This window comes from Peromyscus leucopus, chromosome 6 (genome assembly GCF_004664715.2).
Source record: "Peromyscus leucopus breed LL Stock chromosome 6, UCI_PerLeu_2.1, whole genome shotgun sequence".
Classification (NCBI taxonomy): domain Eukaryota; kingdom Metazoa; phylum Chordata; class Mammalia; order Rodentia; family Cricetidae; genus Peromyscus; species Peromyscus leucopus.
Genome location: NC_051068.1, coordinates 93,620,904 through 93,641,722, shown reverse-complemented (window position 1 = coordinate 93,641,722; position 20,819 = coordinate 93,620,904). Strand labels below are relative to the sequence as shown.

General features: G+C 40.6%; 1 pseudogene; it reads left to right on the top strand.

The window, feature by feature from the left end:
- The first annotated feature begins 11,193 nt into the window (after positions 1 to 11,193).
- LOC114700441 lies at positions 11,194 to 12,275 on the top strand (annotated as a pseudogene).
- Positions 12,276 to 20,819: the final 8,544 nt, after the last annotated feature.

The following is a 20,819-nucleotide window of genomic DNA, read 5'->3' as shown; positions in this document are numbered from 1 at the left end:
GATGTCCAGTTCATACCTACAACTCACAGCTTTGCCCATATCTCATCCTTCAAATGTATTTCCATTGTGATAACAACTAACAGATGCATCTATTTCAAAAGTAAAGACAGATGTGATGAGTAACACTGAAGATGGTACTAAAATCTCCAATACATTTACGGACTTGGGAATATTGACATTATTTTCTGTGTATAACCTAAGGGGGTGGGGGGATGTCTGAATGAAGTCAAGCAGACAGATATTGATCCAGTCTTGCTGATATGACAGAAGCATCAGTTCAGAATTCCTCTCCACGGAGGCATGAACAGGAAACTGAGCTCTTCTCCACTCCACCTTTCCTTTCTCCCTACGGGGAAATCCCTCACCCCCTCACTGCTCCATTCTTCCCGCTTCTATTCCCAGGTGTGGATTCCAGAAGCCATACTGAACCCCGCTGCTTCTGCCATGTGCTGGACACCGCCTTCTACTCGAACCCCCTGGGCTCCTCCCCTTTTCCTGCTGTCACACTTATCCCTTGGGCATCCATACACCCTCACTGGTAGGTAGTTTCTTCCCTCATTCTTTCTGTTCCTAACACTGTTGAATCAGAGCTTCAATTTTTTGAAATGATGTGATGTGACAGACTAGAAAGAAAGTACATGCTGATTTTCAAGTTCCCTGTTTCTTAATTTTAAAAAAATAAGCTAATCACTGAAAATTTTGTAAAATTAAGATCAATTATGCTGTTATTGCGGAAAGAACATCAAAATGATGGTCTGGGGAAATTTGTGCTCTCTCTGGGGCTTCTGAAGGAACAGTTGACAAATGAATCACGCTGCTCTCACTACAGTGACCTCATCAGCGACTCCAGTAAGACAAACAAGAAGGCGAATGAAAAGGCATTTAATTCTGAGGTCCACAAGGAAAAGAAACACACTCAAAAGTATTAATATTTGTCGAATGGACTAAATCAGACTGGGAATAGGAACTACACTTGTTTTGCAGTCAGAAGAAGGATAAACTGTGTGCAATAAAAATGGAAACCATAGGAAAGGGGCACTTATAATCCTAGCTTTAGATGTTACTGCAAATGAGTCTAATCGCCATGTTATCATTATCAGGATTATTATTGTTATTACTGATAATAAACATGTACTGGCTGCCAACAGGATGCCAGGCTCCACACAAGAGAGAATTAAGATCAGTCCCCGCAGTGCAGGCTTACAGCAGATTATAATTGCCATAGAAAATAATATTAATAGCAACTCCATATTTTATTAGAAAAATAACATTCTTTCTCGCTGCTCTCTGGGTTGCCTACCACCAAGTGAAGGCTTTCATTCTGAGAAAGGATGGCCCTGGACTCTAAAGCTTACAATTCCCCCACCCCAAAAAAACTAATGTCTCCTCTGCAATTTTCCAGCACCAGACACTTCTTTGCATCTGTTTTCATATGGTCAAGTAGGGTCATCTCACATCTACTCAGGTTTCTACATCACAGATGAGATAGTTTCCCTGATTTAGGTCAAGTTGGTTGATTTTACAGTGGTTATCTTAAAGAGTGATTTTTATTTTCAAACTCAGGTTATAGTCTACTAGTGGGGCTTAAAGTCTAGTTAAGGATTTTCACCAGGATTTTATTTAAAAAAAAAAAAAAGAACATAATTGAAAAGAGCACAAAAGAATCTATATATATTTGGTAAGAATAATGTTTTCTGAAACTTACTTTCCTGTTACTTGCATGTATGTGTGACTTTGTGTGTGCCTGGGTAGTGTATGTGTGTATGTGGTAGTTTGAATGTAATTGGCCCCCATAATCTCATAAGGAGCGGAACTATTAGGAGGTGTGGCTTCACTAGAGCAGGTATGGCCTTGTTGGAAGAAGTGTCACCGTGGGAACAGGCTTTGAGGTTTCCTGTGCACAGGATACTGCCCAGTGTCTCCATTGATTTCCTCTTGCCTGCAAGATGTAGAACTCTCAGCTACTTCTCCAGCACCAGGTCTGCCTGCATGCTGCCAATGCTCTCTACCAAGATGATAATGGACTGAACCTCTGAAACTATAAGTGAGCCACCTCAATTAAATATTTTCCTTATAAGAGTTGCCATGATCATGGTGTCTCTTCACAATAATAGAAAACTTAAATAAGACAGTGCATATATAAGTATGCACATGGAGGTCAAAGGTCAATGTTAAATATTTTCCTCAGTCTCTACCTTATTTTATCTATCTATCTACCTCTCTATATCTAGCTAGCTAGCTATCGATCTATCAAATGACAGGATCCTCACTAAACTCATGAGAACACACCAATAATTGGATAAACTTGCTGGCCAGGGAGCTCTTGTCTCTACCTTAGTATCCTAGGGTTACAGACTCTTGCAACTGTGCCCAGCCTTTTCATATAGGTGCTGGGAATCTCAACCTAGCTCCTTGTGACTTTGTAGCACTCATTTTACCAAATGAGTCATCGTTCCAGGCACCCCCAATGTGTATGACTTTAATGGGCTATAAAAGTAAATGTATTCATTACCATCAGCCACAATGAAAAAGAAACACACACACACAAAGAGAAAAACACAAAAAGTATAAAGACAGACTGTCTACTTAATTTGAAGTTCAGACTCCACCTAAACCACAGTTGATGGCAAACCAAAAGTGTAATTTTCTACAGAATCCAATTACAGTTCTACCACATGTAATATTAAGTAACATTTACCAGTCTTGCACCTAAGAATTAGTTCTGAATTCTGCTATGCTTTTCCTTTGCCATCATAAATATATCCAGACTTGTAAAATGCCAAATTCTGGCTAGTAGTTTATAAAACATGTGTGCTACATGATGTCATGTTGAAGCCATTTTCTCTGGTTTTCATAGGCCTTTCTTTCCACACAACTTCGTGGTAAGCTCCTGAAGTCGCCCAAGCAGATGAATGTACCTGCTGCTGAGCTTGCAATGGAGCTATCTCTTATCACTCACTAGTCTACAACCCAGTCCTCATCCACAAAACAGGAAAGTTCTCGATTTGGGATCTAGAACCCAAGATAGGGCTAACATGTTACCAAGTCTTGGCCTGACTCAGCAAGCAAGTCAGCAATACCACATTATCGAAAACTGCTTTTCTTTTACTCTTATTCAAGCTGGACTATGTGTGATTACCATGTAGCATGCTTATAACTAAGGGACTTTTTAAAGGAGGGGCTATATATCGAATTAAGCATGCTGAGTCCCGCTAGCTTCTTAGAGCCCCTTCTTATCTTGGGAAGGCAAATGCTGCAAGAAACTGCCCAAAGAAATGATCACCATAGTTATCCCTTTAAATCACAGATCCTGTTTGCCAAGGAAGGAATATTTTTAACTGCCAGCCTCCAATGTATATGCCTGTAAATACATCTAAGTGCACTGGAAATTTCCTTTGATGACCATGGGACTCAAAGACCATCTACATAAGGTCAGATAGATAGGGATTTCAGCACCACTTCCCAACCTAAAAAAGCTGTAGGGAACTGTGTCTAGAAGCTGGAATTTGCAAAGCATTAGCTTAGGTTCAAACCCATGTGAATATAGTTGAGTTCTTCCACTCTCTGAGTCATCTGCTAGTTGGTATTTCTTTGCTAGTTGGTATTTCCACTACAGTTTGATTTTATTTGTTAACAGGGCTGTGGTTCAAACTCAGTGCCTCATGTAAGCTATGCCAGTAAGGTACACTGAGCTAAGTTATTTGTAATATAGTATTAGATCTTTAAAGTTGTATATATTCAGGACTGAGTTGGTATCTTTTCATAACTTTCTTTTCCATTTTTCAAAAACTTATTCAGACAAAACCATTTGAACTAGGGGTGAAGAGGAGAATGCACAACTGAATTGTCAAGGTAATCTCTCAGCAAAGAGTCCGGGGAACCTGAGAAACCGGGAAAGCAAAATATGTAGCAAGTGCTGTTAGTAAGAAGGCTTTCACACAAAGATAAATACAGCTTTAGGAAAGATTTTACAGGCCCACAATTCCCATGATGTTTCTAATTGTTGTCCTGAAGAGGTAATTTCTAAGGCTTAAGAAAAAGTTTTCTTGTTTTTTTTTTATCCTAACTTACAGAAATCTCATAGTCATTCCAATGTTGGCCATAAATGGAAAACATAAAGAGTTATATTCTTGACTATAAGAAAATCAACTGTTAATACATTTATTTGCAATCTGTCCTCCCATTCAACATCAACAAGGATATGAATGAACAGTATACTAGCTGCAATACAGGACCAAGTACTGAAAGATGAGGCAAAATTCTTCTCACAGAGCAGAGATGCTTTTATTCATTTGATTGAGCTGATCAGAGCATTGAATGCTAACTCTGCTAATGTAAAGGTTCTGGCAACTGAATTAAAGGGGATGCAAAATGATCTGAATGTAAGTAGTTTTCCTGGAAATGAGCCCAAGCAGAAATGTAGCATGTGGCCCTTATGTGAAAAACACCTGGCCACCTCATGGCCCTGACTCTAATGTATGTTCCTCTAGATGAAAAGTCTCACATTTAAATGATTTATCTATAAGATGGGGCAGTTGAGGGAGAGTTTAGGATTAGAGGATTGCTGACATCCTGGTAAGCATTAAAATTCTGATTCTGTGAGACGTGGATAGGTTTTAAAAATATGGTTGCTTTAATGAATGAAATAGTACAAAAGTGGAAATTTTACCATTGTATGAGATTAACCATTGTATAATTTAACCATTCTGTAAAACTAGCCAGTTTTTTTTTTTTTCATATGAAATGTCAGAGTCATCCCATGTATCCTAATCCTAGATTTCACTGCTAATTTCAATACATGGCACAAGGCCACTTCCAGCCCCCAGTCAGTCCTGGATTCTCCCTTCTCTATTTCCTTCCTTTCTTCATTTTTTTCTCTTCTTTATTTCGGCAATCCATCTCCTTATCCTGCCTCGGTGTCAATCTCCTCAACTCAAGCCATATCACTTCAAAAGAGACTTTTAAAACATAAGTATTTTTCATACAGAATGTGATCCAAATTCTCAGCATCACCGTTCAAAGCATCCAGACCCTTTCAGCTTCTCTGGGATTACATCTCTCCAGAGCCTCTTTGACCCTACTGTTTCAGTCATCTGTTCAGACCTACTCACAAATCCCCAGAGACTCCAGCCTTAATGCCTTTGCACATCCTGTTTCCTCCTAGGATGCCATTCTTCTCCAAGCTCTCCTCCCATTTCTTTGGGCAAAAGCTGTCTCATCCTTCAAGATCTCAATAGACTGTTGCCTCTTCTATGGTGACCTCATGATAGCTACTTGTCTATCTTTGCCCACACTGTACCTTGTACACTTTCCATCATAGCACCCACGACAGACATCGCATTGCTTATTTGTCTACCTCTCTCAATCCCTAGCACCAAGGCTTTTATCCGGAGTTCTCAGGGAATATTTGTAAAATGCATGAGTGTCAAATCCCTTCCCTAATTTCTAACTCTTCAAAATCCAAACGAAGCTCTCCTTGTCTGCTTTCTGCCATTGCTCAGTTCAGAGCATCCCCACACTGACTCTCATACCAACAGTATGTGTTTCCTTGGCTCACTCAGTAGTGGTGGTCGTCACGTGTTCCGTTGTGTTTAATGCTTCCTTCTCGCCACTTTCTTCACTCTTTTCATTTTTTCAAGCTTTGTTAATTTTGTCACTTGACAATCTCATCCTTGTATCTAATATATTCTGCTTACTCTGCTTACTCAGCTACCAGTGGTCACTATCAACACCGCCCCCATGCCCTCCAATATACTTTTCCATGATTTGTGACTTCTGGTTTTCTTTTATGAGTCATTTAGTTTAACCAGGGCTTTCAGTGTGACAATTGGACAGAAACTACCTGCTGTATCATAGCACCAACAATGGATACACCACTGAAGGCAGTAATCTTGGCTCTCTCTGAATCTATGTTCAGGAGTGATGAGTAGGGCCCCTGAGTCCCTCGTCCATCCATGACAGACTCATTCTTGGGCAAACCTGATGCAGGTATCTGCACTTGCCGTGAGCCTGTGGGATTTCAAATGGCCATGCCTTGCCTGGAAGATATTATAGTTCACAGCCATCCTCCTTGTTTTCTTTCCACCCCCTCTCCCACAACATCCCCTGAACCCTCTCGAGGAGGGTAGAAAAAAGTACAATCTTCATTCTTTATCAAACACATCCATTCCCTGGGATTCTCCCTCATATGCTTCTCACCAGCCGTGGTCTTCTTAGTAGTGTTTTATGTGCTTGCTGAGCACTTTGTCTATGTGGAGCTTTCCAGGAGTGATAATGTACTTGTTGAAGAACAGTGAAGCTCTCAGAAGTGACAGTTGCTCTTACATCACAAATACCTATAAGCATCCCCGTAAGTCACAAAGCAGAGACAGCATAGCATGAGGTTAACAAAGGCAGTTTGGTTTAGCCAGTTGTTTAACAGTCAAGGCCTTGGATTTGAGCCCTGCCTCCAGGTCTCACTTGCTGGGCAACCCTGGGCAGGGGCTTAATTTTGGAATGGGATTGCTGTTCATCTGTGAAAGAGGATTATCGCACATCCTTGTGTACCTTGTTGAGAAGACCCAGGAAGGTAAGGCAGAAAAATGTGCGACAGGCAACAAATAACCCAATCACTGATGACTTGTTATTGATTATTATTACTACTGATGGCTAATATGAATTATTATTCTGATCCCATGCATGACTGATGCTGTAGTGGAGAATTCCTAGGAGCAGTTTTGCCTTTGGGTTTAGGGTATGAGCTTTCCGATTAGCAACTTTGCTGTCCGTTTGTTTTTTAATGAGAACTTCGGCTATTGGGGGATTATTCCATGGAAATCCCATCTGGAGTGGATATATGGAGCCCAGCCTAGGATGGGAAAGTCCAAGGTAATCCTTCCTCTCAAAGCCAAGCCTGGGGAGACAGCAACACAGTAGAAAGAAGCCTTGGTAGCTCTGAGTTGTGTTATTGTGCTTGGTTTTTTTGGTTTTGTTTTGTTTTGTTTTTGGTTTGTTGTTGTTGTTTTATCATTATTCTTCTTTTTTCCAGTAAAGAACTGAGAGCCACTAGAGGCAAAGAAGATCCTGTGGCTCAAAAATGTGGCAATGTGTCACTGGCAGCTTGTGACTTTGTCTTGGACAAAGGAAATCATTCTCCAGTGGATGCTTCATGATGATTTTTAGTTTCTGCCACTCCTCTCAGACAGCTACTGTAACAAAAGCCTGTAGGGAGAGCTCAAGCTTCACCTATTTCCGATATCCACACACCGGCTCTCTGTTTTAATTTAAAAAGAAAAAAAAAAAAAACATGCAGAGCTTCAGTCGCTCTCATATTTAATATTCTATTTTAAAATAGCTCCCTTTTGTTTTTCTTCTTAAAATTAAAACAGTGTTTTTCATGATGGGCAACAGAAAAATCAAAGGAAGGCAGAGAAACAGTGGCACGGGGGAGGAACAGGTTTTAAAGCATGAGCTCATTCCTTCTCCTTTTGAGGTAAGGAATGTGGTTCAGGCTCCCCTCTTCCCGATTCTGGCATGGCACAGCAGCTATAGCCCAAGAGTTGATGGAAACCATCCCTGTAGCATATTTGGAAACACACACACACACACACACACACACACACGAGACAGAGAGAGGGAGAGAAAGACAGACAGACAGAGAGAGAGAGAGAAAGAGAGAGAGAGAGAGAGAGAGAGAGAGAGAGAGAGAGAGAGAGAGAGATGATTAAGCTAAATAATCGTATCATGAGACATTTGTCTGTTAAAGATGAATACACAAATGCTGTATTAGAGGCTTGCTGAGTTTTCCCTTCCATTCTCTTCTGTTAAGAGACAAATCAGAAACCACCTGTGGATTCCAGACCATGTCCCCACCCCTCCTGGCTTCTTTCCCAACTCAAAATTAGTAGCAGAATTGCTGGCCTGGGGTCAAGCTTTTCCCACCTCCTGGATAAGTCGCCAACCCACGAAATGCTCTACAAAAGCACCTGCAAATCATGTCACTTGCTCCATCACATCAGAATCTTTCTCTGGCTCTCTGCAGGCTGGGCCCTCATGCTGCCGGCACAGCAAGCTGGTTGTGTTCAGCTATTATGCAATGATGTTCTACGTTGCCAGTAAGCCATGGCTGCATGCCACCGTTCAGTATAGCAGCTCCATTTAGCCTTATTTATTGGATTTTTAAAAATCCTTTTGTACAGTAGGTGTTGATCTCTTCTGAAGTTGTGATAACTGCTCTAACTATGGACACTTCAGTCACAGCCAATCCCTGCACCCTTTGCCCTCACACTGACACAAACCAGTAGTGCTCCCTACTCTGTAGCCTTGACCCTGGCCCCTCATATTCTGTGGCATGAACATAATAGGGAACATCTGTGTACAGATCCATTCACTTCCTTGGCACCTTGAAAGCCCACATTGCCCTCCTTTGTTACTTTGCTTCCCGAAGAACCCAGAAAAGAGTCAAAGCTGTATTTCCATCTAAAATTTGTCTCTTTCCCATGCAAGAATTTATTTTCTGCCTCCACCTGGCTAGGGCATGGGCTGTGGAAATACTGAAATTATTATTTCAGTCAAACTTTGCTTGTCTCCCCTTTGCTGAATAGCTCCTGGAACCACCACTAAAATTCAAAGCACCTGAGTTTGAATACCAACGTCAATGTGAAGTAATTAGGTGATTAAAAAAAAAAAAAACTCAGTTTCTTTATATTTCAGGCCCTTCATTTAGACAATACAGGCCCCTCATTTAGACAGTGAAGAAACCACAATGTTTCTCTCAACTTTATTATGAGGGTTCAATGGGAAATGGCGTAGATGGATGCGAAACACAGTGGATTGTCAGTCCCTTTTCATTTCACTCCGACGTTGCCCTTTGCTGTCTCAGGTTCACCAGACCAATTACTGCCCAGGAAAGAGAAGACAATCACGCTGTCATATTCCTTCACCCTATTGTAGGTCAGATTAAGGAGTTTGATCTTATCATCCTGCTGTCCTGACTCATGTTACCCTGACTGGCCTCACTTGGGTGCCTGGGATTCTTCTAGTACTTACTTCTCTTGGCACAAACATTGACATGGTGATATAATGAGTTGTAATGTGTTTCTAAACTCTTACTTAGTTAATCAAGTAGTTTTCAATTCTAGAGTGGATTTACCTTACCTTTAAAATGTATTGCTGCAAATAGGTTCAGGATTCTTGGAAAGCATTCCTACAAAGTTCTTAATGAAGAAATATATAGACCTATACATAAACATTCTATACATCTGGCAAAGGAAGTTGTATTAAATATAACAGGCTTCCAAGAGGAAAATAGCAAGGTGAGCGATGAGAGAAAATCTTTAGTCCCTTTAAAGAAGACCAACCCAGTGGAGGATGGTTCATATATAGGATATAAAAAGCTTAAATTTGGTATCTTCCCCTTAGCTTGTAAAATGGGAGAGAAAGGAACCATTGAGAGACAGAGCATCTGGAAGAAATTAGGTAACAGGACATCAAAGCCATTTGCTGCTACTTTCCAGGACACCAAAACCATGCAATAGGATTTCATAGGATAATATTTATCAGTGTTTATTATAGATGGAATGGGCAATATGTATAGGTATAAATGGGGTTCTCCTTGCTTAATGTTCAAATGTTAAGAAATTCTGAGTTCAAACTAAACAGGGGCCATTGTTACGGAACTTCTAAGAATCCTTTATGGTTTTGTGTTTTTCAAAGCATCAAGAAATCTAATAATTGTGCCTCTGTTACAAACTCAGGTCTCTTTAGAACCTGCTTTTAGAGAGCAGGCTGGTGAGCCAGGACTCAGCAGAATAGTTTCCCACTGAAAGACTCTGCCACAGTGTAAAGGACTTAGAAACAGTGGCTGAATGACTGTGTCAGGCCAGAACTAGCCTAAGTTCCTAATTCAACCTATTTAGAATATCTTTTCTCCAAGAGAGCATCCATGGTGAGCTCTAAAAAAACATTAATGGAAGAAGATGAGGGGGAAGGAAAAGGAGGGGAGGAGAGATAGGAGAAGAAAGAAGAGGGAGAACAGCGAGGGGAGAAAAGGAAAGGAAAGGGGAATGGAGGGAAAGAAGGGAGAGAAAAGGAATGAAGACAGGAAAAAAAGGATAGAGGGAATGGAGAGAAAGAGAGGATGGGATTTAAAAAAAAAAATCTCATCCCAGAGTGGTGGCACACACCTTTAATCTCTGAACTTGTGAGTTCAAGGCCAACCTGGTCTACATAGTAGGTTTAAGGACAGCCAGAGCTACAGTAAGAAACTGTCTCAAAAAGAAAATCCAAAATCCATAGTACAAGTAATGTGGTGTTCATTACCAACTCAGCAAGCAGAGAAACTGAAAAGAAAAAGGAAATGAAGAAATGAAGAGAAGCATGGTTATAATATTAGAGCATAATGCCATCAAGAATATGTTCCCATTGGCCATGTAACTATGCCTCAGTTTTCACCTCTCTGTGCCTCAGTTCCATCTCCAAAATGATTACGTAGAAGTTTCTGGACTCTAACAAAAGTTAAGCTCTCTTTCCGGTATACTGTGCACAGACCCATGCATGTGAGCACTGAGAGACCAGTGAGAAACCCCGAAGCTACCAAATCCCTTTTGCTGTCCCAGGAAAGCGAAGACTAGACTGAGTTTCGACCTTCAGTATAGGAAACCCACACTGAAACAAACAAAAAAGCCCAGTCTGCTTTGGTCAGGTCTAACTGGAAGAGATTGCTGCCTCTCTTAAATCAAGCCATTACCTACAGAACAATTATGCACATGCCCTTGCTTTACCATCTGAGGTCACAAGAGATTAGTCTGAACTTCTCCCACTGCGCTGACAGCTCTCATCTCCTGTCTTAGTTTCTTTTCCTGTTACTATTATCTAATGCATGAGAAAAAGAAAAGAATAACTCAAGGAGGAAAGGGCTTGTTTTGCTTGCAGTTCAGGGAGACAGCCCATAATGTTGTGGAAGCATTGTCACAGCAGCAGGAGTTTGAAGCTACGGGTCACATTGCACCCACATTCAAGAAGCAGAGAACAATGAATACTTGTGCTCAGCCCAAATTGTCCAGGACTGTGCCAACCACAGAATGGACAGGTCTTGCCACCACAATAAACTTAATCAAGATGATCATGTCTCCTGTCTCTCAGATGACTCTAGATCTCATCAAGCTAAGAACTGAGATTAGATTTGTCTGCTATTAGCTCTTTTGCTGTAGGTCCATGCCCTGCCTGCCCCAAGTAGCAGTGCTGGGAGCTTCCGGGGGCATTGGGCAGCCCCTTTCACTCCTCCTGAAAAACAGCCCCCTCGTGAGATGCCCGACCTTCTACAATATTGCTCACACACCTGGTGTGGCACTGGATCACATTGAGACCAGAGTGAATGTGAAAGGCTACCTAGGACATGAACAGTTGCCAGACTGCCTGAAAGATTGTGATATGGTGGTGATCCCAGCTGGAGTGTCCAGAAAGCCAGGAATGACATGGGATGAACTATTCAACACCAAAGTTACCATTGTGGCCACCTCGATGGCCACTTGTGCACCGTCCAGAAGCCATGATCTGCATCATTGCCAACCCAGTTAATTCCACCATCCCCATCACAGCAGAAGTTTTCAAGAAGCTTGGCAGGTACAACCCCAACAAGATTTTCGGTTGACAGCCCTTGACATTGTCAGAGCGAAAGCATTTGTGGCAGAGCTGAAGGGTTTGGATCCTGCTCAAGTCAATGTGCCTGTCATTGGTGGCCACGCTGGGAAGACCATCAGCCACTTGATCTCTCAGTGTACCCCCAAGGTTGACTTTCCTCAAGACCAGCTGACCTCACTGACCAGGAGGATCCAGGAGTCTAGCACGGAAGTCATGGAGGCCAAGGCTGGAGCAGGTTCTGCCACTCTTTCCATGGCTTACACTGGAACCCGTTTGGTTTTCTCCCTGTGGATACCATGAATGGGAAGGAAGGTGTCTTTGAGTGTTATTTTGTTCAGTCCAAAGAGACAGGATACACTTACTTCTCCACAGCCTTGCTGTTGGGTGAAAAGGACCTGGAGAAGAACCTGGGCACTGGCAAAATCACTCCATTTGAGGAGAAAATGATTGCCAAGGTCATCCCTGAGCAATCAGCTCCTGCCTCCAGGTTCCTGCCCTGTTTGAATTCCTGTCCTGATTTCCTTTGAAGATGAACAGTGATTTGGAAGCATAAGCCAAATAAGCTCATCTTCTCCAAGTTGCTTCAGTCATGGTGTTTAAGTAGGACAGATTTACTCTATTCACATGACTCACTTTAAAGGTGCTCAAATTGTGTTCCGAGGGGAAAAGTGTGTTTCATAGAAAGAATAGACTCTTGTTGTAAATTTAATTTTTTTCATTTTTGATAGCTGTTAAGAAATATCAGACAGATTATTAAAAAAGATATAAAGAGCAAATGTTTGAGGCTAGGTTACTATGTTGTATAGTAAAATTATTCCTGTATTCTTTCCATCAGTGAATTGGTATAAATAAAATGAATTGATTTCCATGGTATTAGCAGACATCTAGGTTTTCTCAAGCTGTACTATATGAACACATTCTCATTGCTAAGAATTATCAAATTAGACATGTATCTTAGGCTAGCATAGATGACCCAGGTGAATGGATACTATCCATATATCAATAATAGAACAAAAATCAGTCACTTGTCTATCATGGGACATACACGAGTCTAAATAACAAGAGCATAGATGGTTTAAATTGGTAACTTTAAAAAAATGTGTGAAGGGGAATTGATTAAGGAATCCCATGAGGAGTGAATGTAGGCACAGCATATATCTTGCTTTGGGGTGTTGTAAGCAGACATTTACCACCATCTGCTACCATTGTATCAAGAAGAAGAAGAAGGAGGAGGAGGAGGAGGAAGAGGAGGAAGAGGAGGAGAAAAATGAGAGGAGGGAGGGAGGAAAGAAGGAGGGAAGGAGAAAAGGAGGGAGAGAGGAAGGGAGGGAGGAGGGAAGGAAGGACACAAACAACAGTATCAACAAACAAACAAACAAAAACCCCACCCAGAGTTATCAAAGACAATGTCAGCACCAAAAACTCTATTCTTGTTTTGCTGAGACACCTAATGTAATATGGGTAACAATTTCATTTCAGTCTTTGTAGAGAAAAGAGTAAAGAGTAGTAAGAAATAAGAAGCAAATGAAGGCTGGCAAATCCCATCCCTCATCACCTTCACAAAAAGCATCTATCCCCTCTCTATTGTTTGCCATGTCAGTGACAAAGTAAAGAAGCCAGAAGTGCTGACTACTGGAGCAAAAGTGAAGCCATTTTACTTAGGCCCTAAGAAGTGCTAGGTAATGGGGCAAAGGAGAGAAACCATTTTACCTAGGCCAGGAGAAGAGGGAAGGATATCTAGGACAGAGTACCCTTTTCATTTGAAATGACTCCTAACTTGACTATGAAGAACGAGGTTTTAAGTTTAGGAAGACTAGAAGGAAGGTTCTCTACAGGAGGAACAAAAGAATGTTATGCAAAGGCATGAAGATCAGAAAAAAAAATAGGGCTCACTTAAAATACTATAAAATATTGTACATTTGGGTAACTGTACATCACAATAATGTACAATATATTTCAAAAACCTAGATGAAACTATTTTGCAGATTTTCATCATAAAGAAATGTGCATGTTAAAGGGGATAAATATGTTTATCCTGATTTAAACATTACACAATGTATAAATGTATGGAAATATAACATGGTATTGCATTCATATATTCAGATTTATGTTTGTATTCGTAGGTTAAAATAAGTTTAAAATAAGAAACAAAATTTAAAACGTCTTCCAAATAGGGTGTAAAAAATGCAATAAATAACAAACTTCAAGTAATTTGGCCCAGCACAGCTGGAGCACAGCAGTTTCCTAGGGTGGTTGCTTGGAGACAAAAGGAAGAAACTGGGCTCTATGGAAATACTTTAAACAGACAACGAAGGTCAGAAGGAAGAGAGAGGAGGGCAGAGGGAGGTAGAGCTTTGAACAGGGATGAATTTTGTCAGAGATTTTCCACAGGGAATGAGGTAAAAGGACAAAATGATGATTCCTAGTATAAATGTAGGATTAGGTAATAGTGATGCCATTTCATACATGCTCCAATTGCCTATCCCAGTAAGGATTTCTATTCCATAACTTCTAAAGGGCTTCTGAGAATACTGATTATAAGAGGATACTGATTAGAATGTTGTTCATTGTTTCATTTTACCTAAGTGTATTCTCTAGCTGTTGTAGTGATCTTTCCTGCTTGTAATGAACATTATAATGAAAAGATGTCTTATAGTGGTTAAACTCATTAAAAGCAGACTCTGGTAACAGGGAGGTTCTTCTTGTCTCCTAAAGTAGACAGGCCCCCTAAATTCGTAACAAGGAGAAAAGAAAACAGCACAAAGCTAAGACATTAAAAGTACAGTGTCCTTGGAACAGCTGGAAGGTAAACTATCTCCAATCAAGGATACTATTGTTTATTTTATAACGTAAAATTGCCTGCAGTGGGAATGAGAAGCCAGAAGTTCAGTCATGGAAGTGTATCCATAGAGAAGCCAGAGGGGATCCTCTTCCTGGGACTTTCTTACTCATGAAATCCCACTGACATCCTCAATTCCCCAGCGCTTGGGTTTCTACTGGATGTTGTGAGTCTGCGATTCAATGGTAGCTATCTTCAGCTATTTGTTCTATGACCTGGAAGCCTCACCTGAGGAAGGACTCTGCTTCACCCAGATATCTGAATGATGCCTGCCTCAACATAGCTTCCCTGCAGCTGATTACTGCTGAATGTAAGATCCAGATTTGAAGACCTTACCTTATGTTTGCTCTCCCAATTGGACTACCCTAACTATCTCTATTAGATACCCACTGTGAGAGCCCAATTTGATGATGTTTTGCTCTTTGCTGCTTCTCTATGCATGCTAATCACAATTATTTCATTTTTCCTCACTATCTACTTAATAAATGCATTTCATTCAAAATTGAAAACATTGTCATCATAATCATTTTTAGAAACACACAGCAATGCTTTCTGATCTAAACTCCAACACTAATCTGCTTTTTTTATTGTGCTGTGTTATTACAATATTCCTTCTTATTTAGGACAAAACAATCCCTTTGGTAACAGCTTGGGAAAGTAAGTAATAAGCAGTTAAAATGTAAGCAAGAAGCATTGAGTTATTAGGCAAGGCATTATAAAGATAAATGGTTGCTGAAGGAAAAAGGTAATTAACAGGTTACACTGTATATGTTTGCAAAATGCCTATGATGCATGAAAATGTTTTTGTCTACTTAATTTTCCAAATGATTGTGTGTGTGTATTTAAATTAATTAGATGCAAACAGTCTTGTGCTCAAAATAATTTTGTCATAACTGCTACAGGCAGCCAAATCAATGGACTGTAGTCAAAAAAGACTAACCTCTAACTTGTGGTCCAAGCAACCTTCTTCCTAGTGAGGACCTAGGGAGAGTTAGGCCATAGAATAAGGATACTTTCCTTGAGAGGAAAGAATCCCAAAGCCTCTTTGAGCACCAGCCAGAAGCCTTCTTTTCAAAGGGAGATTTGCAGCATATTAAGGCTTTGCCAAGAAATCAGTGCCCAGAGAACGGAGATCTTCATCTATTTTGTTCCCTGACATACCCAAGTGCTTAGAAAAGGCTAAATGTTCAATAAGCATTTGCTTAACTGGTGAATCATTGAGTCTGTTAATCAATAAATTGCCCCATCACTTTAACAGCATGATGTGAGAGCAAGAATTTGACATCAGAAGTCCTGGGATTTCACCTTCATTGGTAGTGTGATACACAGCAATACACTCGGTATTCCCTTAATCTCATCAGTAAAACAGGGAGAGTAGTTATGAAAACCAACTTACAAGTTCCTATGAAAGCTGTGAACATGGAAGGACTGGGCTGGGGAGATGTCTCAGTTGATAAAGTGCTTGCTGTGTGTGCAAGAATGACAACCTGAGTTTGATTCCCAGAACCCACCATAAAAAAAAAAAAAAAAAAAAAATCACGTATAGTGGTCTAAGCGTATGATCACATCACTGTCGAAATAAAGACAAGGGGATTCTTGGGGCTAGCTGACCAACCAGCCTGTACTAAGCTGTGAGGCACAGATCCAGATGAGAGATCTTTTCTCAAAAGAAAGGGTTGGGAAGGTGGATGGCTCCTGAGGAATACCACCCAAAGCCCCAGCATACACACAAGCATGCCTGCACACACACACACACACACACACACACACACACACACACACACACACATTAAAGAATTGATGTTTTTAACTCCTTAAAGATGAAGAGTCTACTTGTGTGTTACTAATTATCAATCCCAGCTCTCATGTATTATTTATTTTACAGTCCCATGACACACAATCAATCCATAATAAACGTTGGTTATAAATGTCTAGAATTCATGATGGTTAGTGCATTTTACACTGGGGAGTGAAAAAAAAAAGAAAGAAACCAAGTTGGCATGAATGATGAGAAATTAATTCCAGGAAGCATCTGAGGTTAGTTGTTGGGGCTTCTAAGGTCTAAGTGTCTTTTCCAGACTGAAGGTCCTCCCCGCCAGCTTTCTGTAACATGATGACTGTACACAAGGAGTGGTCTGTGTCTATTGGTTCTTACAATACAGGTCTATCCAGATCAAATGGCTCTTAATTTGAAATTTCCCCTCTTTATCAATACCCTATGTATGTTTTATAGCTTCTTAAACCATCTCTTTATCTAAAAACACATTCATTTTCCAAATTTCACCTGTAAGAATCTCATGCATGAATTTCTTTAACAAATCCAGGAAAGGTCATTGTTCTAGCATCTTTATGAATCTCTGGGAGCAAATGGTGTCCATGATGTCTTCTGCCACTTTTGGGTCCTTCTCCCCAGTCTCCAGAGTCAGGAAAAAAGGAGAAAGCTACTGCCTATGGTGATATGAGCGAAAGATGCTTTGGTCGAATCTTTGGGGAAGAGAGCTGGGAACTAACTGGAAGACAGAATCATGAGGACCATTTGATGGTTCCAATGTGAGAGCAGATAAGTAGGAATATTCTAAAGTGGCACACTGGGTTTATGGCTTCTGTAAGTGGGAAAGCAGTTCGATTGTTTGCTGAATGAGAGAGGCCCACAGGGTGATCAGTTTAAAGGCAGGAAAGAATTGCTTCACTCATGTGCCACACTCAGCACAACTCTGGAGTTGAACAGGTAGCTTGCCATTGGCACCAAATATGAAGGTAATACCTTACCTGTATTTTGCCATAGGCACCCAATATGGGTTAATAGTCTCTGCTCTACTATTTACTAGTTGTAGAGCTTTGAATAATTCATTTATCTGTTATAACTCTCATGGTGGGAGGGTAGAGATAATAACTCCTAACTTTGTCATTATTATTTTTTTAGACATAGAGCTAAAGGCAGAGCTCAGCTAGAGGAGTACTTGTCTTATGTGTATGAGGCCATGGACTTGACCTCCAGCCTGGCAAGCAAAACATAGAAAGTGTTTAGGATCAGTAATAGCAAGTATACTAAGTTTTCAATTAACAATGGCCACTTACATTCATCCCCTCAGGGAATTTGTATCTGATACAGGACAGCAGGGGAAAAACACATGGAAATAATTGTTTTATGAATAGCACAAGCTCATTTTTTGGTAATTATTGGCTGAGCCTCTGTTGACACAGAACACATAACTACATTTGATTTCGTGAGAACAAAGAACCTCATCAAGCAAATACAGAGCTCTCCAAGTAAAAACCTGGTATGAACCCCTGTCAGGACTCAACTCTCTGTAGCCTTATTTTTATACACCTTTCTTTACCTCTTCTACAATATAGATAGATCAGTGGCAGAGGATGTGTTAAGGAGTCAATGCAAGAAAAAGCAAGAATTGACCCCCTCCAGCCTACTTACTTAAACTTTAATATTGTGAATAAGGGTAGATCATACAGTTAACATAATTTTATGCACAGCACATGTGCATATGCAAAAGCATGTAAATCATATCACTCTAAATGCAAATATATGCATGATCTTTTTTGTTATCTATGCCACTTAGATATGACCCTCAGGATAACCTTAACAGAAACTACTGCCCTAGGTACCATATTTTAACTGAATCACCAGTTTGAGATTTTTTTCAAGAAATTCAGGAATGAAAAGAAATCTGTTTTATAGTTCATATCTGCGTGGGTTAAACCACCTGCTATAATTCTGTATATTGTGTTCCATTTACTGGCTTTTCACTATTCATTAGCTTTTTTTTAATGTATACATATTTTCTTTCCCACCACCCTCAACTCCAGACTTTAAGTTCCTTGAAAGAAGATGTGATGGTTTAAATGGGATGTCCCCGATAAATTTTGGATCTATGACACCCCAGTTGGTGGCTGTTTGGGAAGGATTTGGAGTTAACACTTTGTTGGAAGAGCTGTGTCACTGGGGGTGGGCTTGAGGTTCAAAGGCCTCCCCTGTGCCCACTGTACTCTAGTTCCTGCTTAGCTTTTGAGACGTGAACTCCCAGCTGCTCCATGCTGTCATGCCTTTGTTCTGCAATCATGGACTCTAACTCTCTGGAACCATAATCCCAATTAAATACTTTCCTGAATAAGTTACCTTGCTAATGCTGTTTTGTCACAATAGAAAAGTAATGAATACATTATATGCACTATAATGTATTGTAACACGAATCTTAAAAGGTCTTATTAATAATAAAAAAAAAACATGGGACCAGATATTGGGGTAAATACTGAAAGATCAGAGAAACAGAACAAGCCACAGCCTCATCTCGTCAACTTCTCAGCCGATCTTGTTTCCTCAAGCTCTCTGTGTCCTCATCCAAATGGATCTCAGCTGAACTGCTGCTAAAAGCCTAAAAGCCCTAGTTCCTGGTCCTCACACCTTATACACCTTTCTGCTTCCTGCCATCACTTCCTGGGATTAAAGGGGTGTGCCACCATGCCTGGCTGTTTCCAGTGTGGCTTTGAACTCACAAAGATCCAAATGAATCTCTGCCTCTGGAACACTAGGATTAAAGGTGTGAGTGCCACCATTTTCTGGCCTCTATGTCTGTCTAGTGGCTGTCTGGTTCTCTGACCCCAGATAAGTATTTTAGGGTGCACAATATATTGAAGGACACAGTGTCACTACAATGTATTATATGTGCTATAATTAGATATATTATAATCATTATTTTCCTTTGTAACCCTGGCAACCAAGTCTTCACAAATAGTTATTTCCAGAATTCTAGTTCAGGTGGTATGGCTCCAAAGGTCTCCACAAACCAGATGCAGACATTTGGGCCTGGGAAGCATTGAAACTGCAAGGATATTAATGGTGGTAAAACAATTTATTTCAATGTGACCTAAACTGAGATGCATAAGGGCCTAAAGTCCTACCCATGGCCTTCAGTATACTAACAGTAACTCCGAAATTATATAAGGGAAAAACATGGGACATTAGCTAAGGAGCACATGTAGTTAAACAATTGGACAGACTTGGGACACTTATTAATCCAGGCTGGATTGTGTGGTGTCCCTCAGGCACAGGAGAAGTCACTACTAAGTCACAGGGGTAGCTCAGTTTCCCGCCCTGGTATGTTTGCCTGGAAGGTTCCCTATTCCTGGGATCTGAGGTAAGCTGAGGTAAAATCATTCACAGAGAGATAGGCCAGCAGAAAACCACAGTCAGTAAAGATAAAACTGAGCACCTTTTGCAAATCGGAAGAGAAGACCATTTCAAAGAAATCCCTTTTGTAGATAGAGCCAACACACGAATTAGTACCATGGAAACTGTTTCTCACCTGCCTTTCCATTCTTGCTTCCATAGATCTACCTTCTGCTCGCCCCATGAGTCCTTCTTGGTCTCCCACCTCCTTCCTTCTGGACTGCATCTGTCTGTCCTCTTGGGCTCAGCACACTCAGGGATGCTCTGCCCTGCAGCTACTCTCTCCATGGCCTGGGTATCCCAGACTGTGCATCCTGGGTCCTTCCACCAGTTCTTTTCCAGTCTCACTGCAAATTCTCCATCCATCAGTTTGCATCTTCCATTTTGGACTCTACTAATATATCTAGTGTCTACATGACAAAATCACTAAGACACAATTTTTAGATTTGGACACGGTCATCTCCCTTTAGAGGTATTGTTTCATTCCACATGAGACAAAATGACCTGCTTTCTCTCCAGACATGACTTAACTACAAAGATCATTAGAACTCTTCCTCATAACTTGTCTCATTCTGTGTCAGAGTGAGCTCTATTCCTATAGGCAATTAAAAAAAAAATGACCAACTAAATGCCCTGTCAGGTGGCTTCTTAAGTTACTTCTTGGTTGCTACCACTCTTACTTCTTTTCTTTTCCTTTTTTTCCCCTTGCTATTGTTTCCAGAGTCTTCATTTCATCTAAGAACTCCTCACACTTAAGTTCAAGTTTACTGACTTCATTCCCATGCACCTGCTCAAATCCCAGGTCCGTCTGCACTCAATTTTTCAAAGCTTTTCATTGGGCTTAAGGGTATACTTCTTGCTCAAATAGCTTCTAAGTTCCATGGGGAAATGAGCGGTTCATTGTTACCTTGTCAGCATAAATCTATAGAGAACCACTTGGGGCCCTGTGGATGCATTTTAGGGAAATAGCTCTTTTAAGGAATGGCTCTGTAACAGGTGCCAGAGAGGATGCCTGCATTCTTTGTTCCTGCAAAAATAAAGCCAAGACAGTTTTGAGGCAGTTTTTTTTTTTTTTTTAAGAGAAAAGGAAAGTTAAATACCCGCTTATTTCCACTTTTTGTTTGCTTGTCTCTTTGGGTATGTTTTGCTTTGTTTGTCTTTTTTCTATAGAATGGA